Genomic DNA, 9,077 nt, shown 5'->3' on the forward strand with positions numbered 1-9,077 from the left:
GCCTTGTGTAAAAGCTTCAGTCTTGTCTGACTCTTTTCTACCCCATGGACTATCGTCCATGGAATTCTCCAGGTCAGAATACTGGAGTAGGTAGCCTTTCCCTTTGCCAGGGGATCTTCCTGACCCAGGAATCGAACTGGGGTCTCCTGCATTGCAGGCGGATTCTTTACCAGCTGAGCTATCGGGGAAGCAGGAGACATTATCTAGAAAGGTATTGCTAAGACCAGTGTCAAAGAGTATACTGCCTATGTTTTCTTCTAGGAGTTTTAAGATTTCATGTCTTACATTCACATCTTTAATCCAATTTGAGTTAATTTTTGTGTGTGATGTGAGATGATGGTCTAGTTTCATTTACGTTGCATGCGTTTGTCCAGTTTTTCCACCACTTTTATTGAAGAGACTATCCTTTCTCCGTTGTATGTTCTTTGCTGCTTTGTCATAAATTAAGTGTCCATATGTGTGTAGGTTTATTTTGGAGACTCCATTCCTTGGATTTATATATCTGTTTTTCTGCCCATGCCACACTGTTTTGGTTACTATGGCTCTGTAGTATGATACCTCTAGCTTTGTTCTTTTTTCCTCAGGATTGCTTTAATTATGCAGAGTCTTCTGTAGGTCCATGTGAATTTTAAAATTTTTTGTTCATTTTTATAAAAAAGTATCTTTATGATTTTGACAGCAATTAGACTGAACCTAGATTGCTTTATGTAATGAGAACATTTTGACAATGTTAATTCTTCTAATCCATGAGCACAGAATATCTTTCCATCTATTTGTGTCTTCTTCAGTTTTTTTCATCAGTGTCTTATAGTTTTTGGAATACAGATCTTTCACTTCATTCATTAAATTTATTCCTAGGTATTTTATTCTCTTTGCTGCAATTTTAAACGGAACTGTTTTCTTAATTTTTCTTTCTGATAGGCCATTGTTAGTATATAGAAATGCAACAGATTTTTGTATATTGATTTTTTACCCTATATTTGTTATTGCTAATAGTTTTTTTTTTTTTTTGAGAAGTATTTAGTATTTTCTATGTATAAAATCATGCCATCTGCAAATATTGACAGTTTTATTTTTTCCTTTCAAATTTGAACACCTCTTTTTTCTTTTTTTTCTGTTTCTTGCCTAATTTCTCTGGCTAGGACTTTCAGTACTACGTTAAATAGAAGTGGCAAGAGTGAGCATCCTTGTCTTTTTCCTGATCTTAGAGGTATAACTTTCAAATTTCTTACCATTGTGTATGATGTTAGCTGTGGTTTTATCATCTATGGCTTTTGCTATGTTGAGATTTATCTCTTCTATATCCAGTTTATTGAGAGTTTTTATTACAAATTTGTGTTAAATCTTGTCAAATACTTTTTCTTCATCTACTGAGATGATCACATGGTTTTTATTCTTCATTTTTAAAATGTGGCATGTCACTTTAATTAATTCATAGATGATGAACAATCTTACATTCCTAGAATAAATCCTATTTGATCATGGTATGTGATCTTATCGATGTATTATTGAATTGGGTTTGCTGATATTTTGCTGAGGGTTTCTGTGTCTATGTTCATCAGAGAAATTAACCTGTAATTTTCCTTTTTGTGTGTGTTGCCTTTGCCTGCGATTTGGTATCAGGGTGATGTTAGCTTTGTAAAATGGATTAGAAAGCATTCCCTCCTTGTTAATTTTTGGAAGAGTTTGAGAAGAATAGGTATTAAATCTTCTTTGAACATTTGGTAGAATTCACCTGTGAAACCATGTGGTCTTGAATTTTTGTTTTTTTGGGTAGCTTTTTGACTATTGTTTCAACCTCTGTATTAGTAATGGGCCTGTTCATACTTTCTATTTCTTCCTGAGTCAGTTTTAGAAGGTTATATGAGTCTTTCAATTTGTCCATTTCTTCTAGGTTGTCCAGTTGGTTGGTGTATACATAGTCATGATATTCTTTATAATCCTTTATCTTTCTATGGTATCTGTTGTAATTTCTCACCTTTTTTTTCCTGATTTTATTAAATATTTATTTGTTAATATTCTGTGTGACAAAATGGAAAATACACATAAAGCACTTCTGTTGCTATTCTGAAGCATAAAGATTGTCTTGAGGCAAAAACGCTTGGGTGATTATTTGAGTAGTAGGCTGAAGTACCCACTTTTTTCAAGTGAAAAACCACTTTAACTTGAAAGTACAACAGACAACCTGTGGTTATTCAGACTTAGGTGTTTGGCAGAAAATTTCCCCCAAATTAATGAAGTGAGTCACTCCAGGAAAAACGGCTGACAGTATAGTTGTCCCTCAGTATTGTGGAGAATTGCTTCCAGTCCCCCACAGATTCCAAAATCCACAAATGCTCAAGTCTCTTGTATAAAATGCATAATATTTGCATGTAACCTACACACATCTTCCCATGTACTCTAAATCATCTCTAGATTACTCATAATACCTAATACAATGTAGATGCCATGTGAAAGTTGCTCAGTCGTGTCTGACTCTTTGAAACCCCATGCACTATACAGTCCATGGAATTCTCCAGGCCAGATTACTGGAGTGGGTAGCCTTTCCCTTCTCCAGGGGATCTTCCCAACCAAGGGATTGAACCTAAGTCTCCCATATTGCAGGCAGATTCTTTACCAGCTGAGCCACAAGGGAAGCCCAAGAAAACTGGAGTGGGTAGCCTATCCCTTCTCAGGTGGATCTTCCCGACCCAGGAATCAAACCGGGGTCTCCTGCATTGCAGGCAGATTCTTTACCAACTGAGCTATCAGGGAAGCCCTACAAATGCTATGTAAATAGTTGTAAAAGCAATGAAAATGTTATGTAACTTGTTGGAGCGTGGTAAACTTGAGTTGTACTTTTGGAACTTTCTGGAAAATTTTTCTCTGAATATTTTCAATCTGTTGTTGGTTGAATCCGCAGATGTGGAACCCACAGATACAGGAGGCCAACTGTATTTGTTGCCAATGATAAAATTTGAGCTTTCAAATGACAATTAGAGTTTTGGAAAAACCTGTATCTGTTACTGGCAGCTTGACACTTTTCCAATGCTTAAATACTTTTATGATGAAGTTAGTGGTGATGCTAACAAATGTGTTCTTTTTTGATATTTTATAAGTGAAATAACTGAACATTTGGAAGATCTGCATAATTTTGTGAACTGATATTTTCTAAATGACCAAGGCATGATGTTATAAAATCATACATGAGTAAATGGTACACTCAAAGAGCAAGATAAATCAAAGGATTTTAGTGCAATACAACATGAGAATGTCATTCACTTGGTTTAAGATTCCATGTTGCAACTAAGCTTAAAGAAACCACTACTTGCAAGTTTTCAAACATCAAAAGCATCCACAATTATTTGAAAAGTTAGTATTCTTCTATTTTTTAAGAATTACATACCTGTGAAATTAAAATCTCAGTTTTCTTCATATAGTTCAACCAAAACAAATATTACAACAGATTGAAAGTAGAGGCAAAGATGAAAATTCAGCTGTCTTCTATTAAGCCATATAGTAAAGAGATTTGCAAAAATGTAAACCAATGCCACTTGTCTCAGCAAACTGTTTTGGAACATGTAGTTATTTTTCATTAAAAATATGTTAACTATATTAATGTGTACTGGGTTTATTATTCTTTTAGAAAAATTTACATGCAAATATTTAAAAAATTACCTCAATTAAAATTCTAATCTGGTAAATACCCATAGATACAATTTACATCAACAAAGCTCATTGAGGTCCTCAATTATTCTGAAGATGTAAAGGTATCCTTAGGCCAAAAAGTTTGGGAAATGCTGGTTTAAAGACACAGGACTTATTTCTGGGCTTGGGATGGACCCAGACTTCCTGGAAGCTTGTGGCCACCAGAGACCTGGAGCAGTTAGGAATCTTGTTAGAAAGGAATAGCAGGAGAGGCAGGGCAGTCACCCAGCGTTTATCATGGGCTCCTTGCAAGGAAGGGAGAGAGGAAGTTCAGTTACTTGTTCAAAGAGAGGAGACCATACCCAGGGGGGGAGACACAGCCCATTGATGGTGATGACTCCTCCTCTTCCCTCTTTTGTTTTAGAAAAGAAAAACTCAATGTGTTAGACAAGGAGGACAAGCATCAGTGTGGGAGACAGCTTACAAACTGTAGAAAAACAGAGTTGGAAAAACCATCACAATCAGTTCATTGCAAACTTCCTTTTCTTTCAGCCTCTATTTTTAGCCTTTTTTTTTTCTTTTTTAAACCTTTTATTTTGCATTGCCAATTAACAATGTTGTGATAGTATCAGGTGGACATAGCCTTTTTTCTCAATTCTTTTATTTTTATTTTTTTTTAAGATTTCTTTGATATGGACTCTTTTTAAAGTCTTTACTGAATTTGTTACATTACTGCTTCTGTTTTATGTTCTGTGTTTCTTTGGCCTTGAGGCATGTGGGATCTTAATTCCCCCACCAGGGATTGAACCCACATCCCTGCCTTGGAAGGTAAAGTCTTAACCATTAGACTGCCAGCGAAGTCTCTCTAATTTCTTTTGACATTGAATAATTTCCCATTTTTTTTTCTGGGATTCAGGGGTACACATACATATACATACACAAATTTTGAAACAAATATATACATTTATCTAAAAGCTACTTTCCAGTGGGACTGAAAGAGATATCTTTCAGCTGAAACACACAAATCACAAACTACACTACTGTATGCGGAAAACCCCTTGAGAAAAGTGATAGGTTTTAATATTTTGTTTTTATTTTTTTTTCTTTTGGAGGACAGGTTTTAATATTTTGTTTTTATTTTTTTTTTCTTTTGGAGGACGCTGAAAAGAGGAAGAGGGAAAAATAAGATTAAATGGTATTCTATCTTACTAAGCTGGATAAAGTCAAGGATAAAGCTATCGGAATTTTTTAAAGAAGACATGAATCTTCTGACTTGGCCACCATGATCTTACCATGGAGCAGAAGGGAGAGGATCAGGACTGCCCTGGTGGTACAGTGGACAAGAATCCGCCTGCCAATGCAGGGGACATGGGTTTGGTCCCTGCTCCAGGAAGATTCCACAGGCCACAGAGCAGCTAAGACCATGCATCACAGCTTCTGTGCGCATGCTCGAGGGCCCGAGAGCTGCAACTACTGAGCCTGTGAGCCACAACTACCGAGGCCCATGCGCCCTAGAGCCCGTGCTCCACAACAAGAGAAGTCACCGCAGTGAGAAGCCCATGCACCACAGGTAGAATAGCCCTGGACCGCCGCAACTAGAGAAAGCCCGGGCAGCAACAAAAACCCAGTACAACCAAAAATAAAATTACTACTTAATTACTTGTTTGAAAAAGAAGGGAGAGGATCCGTCTTAAGCTGTGAATCTTGACAGTAACAAAACGATCATTAAAACCAGACCTGTGAAGCTCCTGATATCGTCGCCTCGGGATCTTTGTCATTCGTTTTACCTGTCACAACCTCCACATGCAAGCCGTGGCACGTCAACTCGGCACTTGGTCCCAGAGGAGATCTAAGGCCTGGTTTTTAGAGGTACTGAGCTGCCACTCTGGGGCCACTTGTGACCTCCTTCTTCCTGCCCATGTTTCCCTGACTCCTTGAGATTCTGTTTCTCTCTGGTTCCCCCGGAGCACCCCTGATCTGAACGAGGCAAATTTTCTTCAGCTTCTTGGCCCTGGCTATGCAAGCCTGCATCTCCATCTTGTTCCTGGTTCCATCTTACTCTCTCTCTGTTGCACAAGCCCCTCCCTTGACCTGAAATATTCTCCCCTGCTTTCCTCTCTAAGACCCAGCTCCAGAGTTTCAGGTCCTGTGACGTTCTCCTTGGTTCCCCCAGGAAGAATGGACAGTCTTCTTTTTGCATAGCTTTCTGTTTGCATCTATGTTACAGCCCTTCTTACCAAGGATCAGGCTTTGCTGTTTTCACATCTCCCAGACATGCTGGGAGCTCTCTGGGCCCGAGGCTTCATCTTATCCCTCAATGTGTGTGCAGCACATAGCAAGAAGCAGCCTGGGTTACGTGGTCCAAGGATGCTCAGCGTTCAGCGAGGGAACGAGGACAGCGGCTCAGGTCTGTGTCTCAGAGCCACTTGTCTGACCACATCTTCATTCTCGACACAGTTCACCCCACCCGCTCCCTCTCCTGTCTTTTTTCCACTCTTCTTTGCTTTCAAAGCTGGAACCTTTCATCAGGGGTCCTGGGAGCCAGCGTCTCACCCAGGGCCCAGCTGTTGAATAATCATTGCCAATTAGGATACACGGGTATTGTCATTTAGCATAAGTTTTCACAAGGCAGTGTTCTGTCCATACTAAGCAGGGAGTTATGCATGTGGGTGCAGTGGATGGAGGGTGTTTTTCAGGTGATGAATCAATTAACCTATTAACTTGTGTCTGTTGAGCCCCTATGTCATGCTTAGTGCTAGGGCTATGGGGGACTGGGCAGAAGACGAAGACATAAATTAGCTTTGTTTATATGGAATTGCCAATGTTTGGCCCTACAGAAGGAGTGTTTTTTAGGTGACTGGGGCTGCTTAGTGGATGTGCAGAGACCCGGGAAGAGTGATAGGAGCACCCGAGGATTCCTAAGGGAGGTAACCTGTGGTTGGGTTGTTGGGAGGCCAGGAAGTGGAACTCGCTTTGGGTCCTGAAAGTGGATGAGTCTTGTTCTGGGGTGGGCAACACATCCAGATGCTGGAGGGCTTCCCTCACAGCTCAGTCAGTAAAGAGTCTGCCTGCAATGCAGGAGACCAAGGTTTGATTCCTGGGTCGGGAAGATCCCCTGGAAAAGGAAATGGCAACCCACTCCAGTATTCTTACCTGGACAATCCCATGGACAGAGGAGCCTGGCAGGCTACAGTCCATGGGGTTGTGAGAGTCGGACACGATTTAGCGAATAAAGAGAGAAGTAAGCTCTAGGTTTGGGGCAGGCTAGCAGGAGCTGCGTGGGGAGCTTTGCTGAGCCCATGGGAAAGCAGGGCTACTAGGAGGAAAAGTGCAGGTAACAATAAACCTGAGAAAGCCATCTTGATGTGGCTAGTGGAGGTTTTAGGACAGAACAGTAATCCCACCTAACTGTTTTGTGGCAAATACATTGACAATGTTCTAGGTTTGACACGTTCTCCTTTTAAATGTATTTATTTTTAGTTGGAGGCTAATTGCTTTACAATATTGTGTTGATTTCTATCTACATCAACATGAACCAGCCACAGATACACATATGTGCCCTCCCTCTTGAACCTCCCTCCCACCTTGCACCCCATCCCATCCGTTTAGGTTGTCACAGAGGACGGAGTTTGAGCTCCCTGCTGTCATAGAGCAAATTCCCACTGGTTATTTTACATATGATAATGTATATGCTTCAATACTACCTTCTCAATTCATCCCACCCTCTCCTTTTAAGATTTTTTTGATCCAGGTATGCTAATTAGCAGCCAAGATATGTTAGTTAGGTTTACTAATTTCCTTTAAGGATTGCCTGGCCTCATAATAAAGAGGGATTGAGAATAAGAGCCTTGCTCTGCTTGAAATTTTGAGGCTGCCTGCTGAGGCATGTTCCAGCCCTGGGCAGGACCCTCAAAATATGTTTTTAGTATCCTTCTCTTGGGACAGCAGTCTGGGTACTGGCTTCTTAAGTCAGAAAGCATCTATAGAAAGATATCTCTTGACGGAACTTGGACCCCGAGGTTTCCAGCAGCTCAGAAATGCATCTCTGAAGTTCCCTGTACCCAGCATCTCCTAAAATACAAGAAAGCCTTTCACTTAAATTATTTTCCTTTTGCCCAGGGCTTTTATGTTCAGCTCACTGACTCATGGCTCTCACTCATGTGCGTGGTCTGCAGTGAGACCATTGGGACAAATTTGTGGATCTAAAAACAGACAACAAAACAGCTGACTCACAGCAGAGGGTGGCACCATGCTGAAAATTCTTACATCAAACCACATTCTAAAGGGAAAAGGTGATCTCATAGCTCATAATGGACAGTTCGGTCTAACCACCATGTAGGCCATTATTTTTACATGAAAGCCTGTTTTGAATTTCCAGTCAAGACCTCAAGCCCCCATTCCCACCCCCGACCCTCCACCAGTGCAGCTTTGGGGAAGGAGGGCATCTTCATCTTTTCTTTCCCACTGAGACTCAGCCCTGGTGGGAGTGGGACTTGGCAGATGGACAGCCAGGGTGCAGTCCTGGTTCAGACCTTCTGTCCTTGGGCACCTGCCGCTAGTGACTGGTTTCCTTTTCAAAAGCTCCCAGTTTGCATAATACCATGCAAACCGTGAAAGATCCAGTGACCATCCTTCGGAGGCTCAAAGAGCGACCCTTGGGGAGGAAGGGGATGGGGAGGAGGAGGAGGAGATGTCCTGTGACCATGCCAGCCAGAACTGCGAGGGCCGATTTCTGCTTCAGGAATAGTGTTTGCTTCCAAAGAGGAAAAAGGAAAAAAACAAAATGGGGGCAACACCAGAGATGCTCAGCTCCTACTGTGCTCCGTGAGCCTGGGCATCTCCTGCCACCCACCAGCTCTATCCCCTCGGGAAAGAGAGAGGCAGCAGGTTTTATTCACTGGGAATCCGGATGACCACTGGACAGAGGGAAACGCCAGATACTCAGAGCACCAGTTTGGCAGGCAGCTGCCTCCTCCCCCAGGGCTGCTGCTGTTTCCTGCTCAACAGAAAAGAGCTGTGAAATGTCAGTTGGGGAAGTGTTGCTGGGGCTCCGTTTGTAGCTCCTCCTCTCGGGGTTTAGTACAATCCCATCCGTTCTGCCAGAGAGTCCCCCTGCTGTCAATTGGGGTTATCATATCAATAGACCCGCAAATAATTGCCTCCCCCAACTCCTCCGTTTCCCAGAGAAGCTAATCCCTGAGGGGAGGGGGGAGGAAGCTAAAGAATCACATCAGAAGGAGAAACAGAAAGAAAATCTCTCCCAGGAAGGTCAGGGCTGCACACTCCTCTGTGAGCTGATATGGCAACAGGGTCTGGGGCTGGCAGAGCATTGTCCGCTGCAGACTAGACCAAGGAGTAGGGGAAACGAAGGAAGAACAGCATCGGCTTTTTACCCTGCGCGCCTCATAAAATGAATGATCAAAAGTAAATTACAGACTTGCAAATGGGTG

General features: G+C 41.7%; 1 long non-coding RNA gene across 1 annotated transcript in view; it reads left to right on the forward strand.

Annotated features, from left to right (window-relative positions):
* Positions 1-5,377, forward strand: part of LOC145523556 (uncharacterized) — a 48,342-nt gene extending 42,965 nt beyond the window's left edge. The window contains exon 4 of the long non-coding RNA XR_014066700.1: positions 4,784-5,377. This is a non-coding gene — a long non-coding RNA (uncharacterized LOC145523556). The remainder of the gene's footprint in view (positions 1-4,783) is intronic.
* The last annotated feature ends 3,700 nt before the right edge of the window (positions 5,378-9,077 follow it).

Source organism: Giraffa tippelskirchi, chromosome 10 (assembly GCF_054371585.1).
Source record: "Giraffa tippelskirchi isolate mGirTip1 chromosome 10, T2T-mGirTip1v1.2.pri, whole genome shotgun sequence".
Classification (NCBI taxonomy): Eukaryota; Metazoa; Chordata; class Mammalia; order Artiodactyla; family Giraffidae; genus Giraffa; species Giraffa tippelskirchi.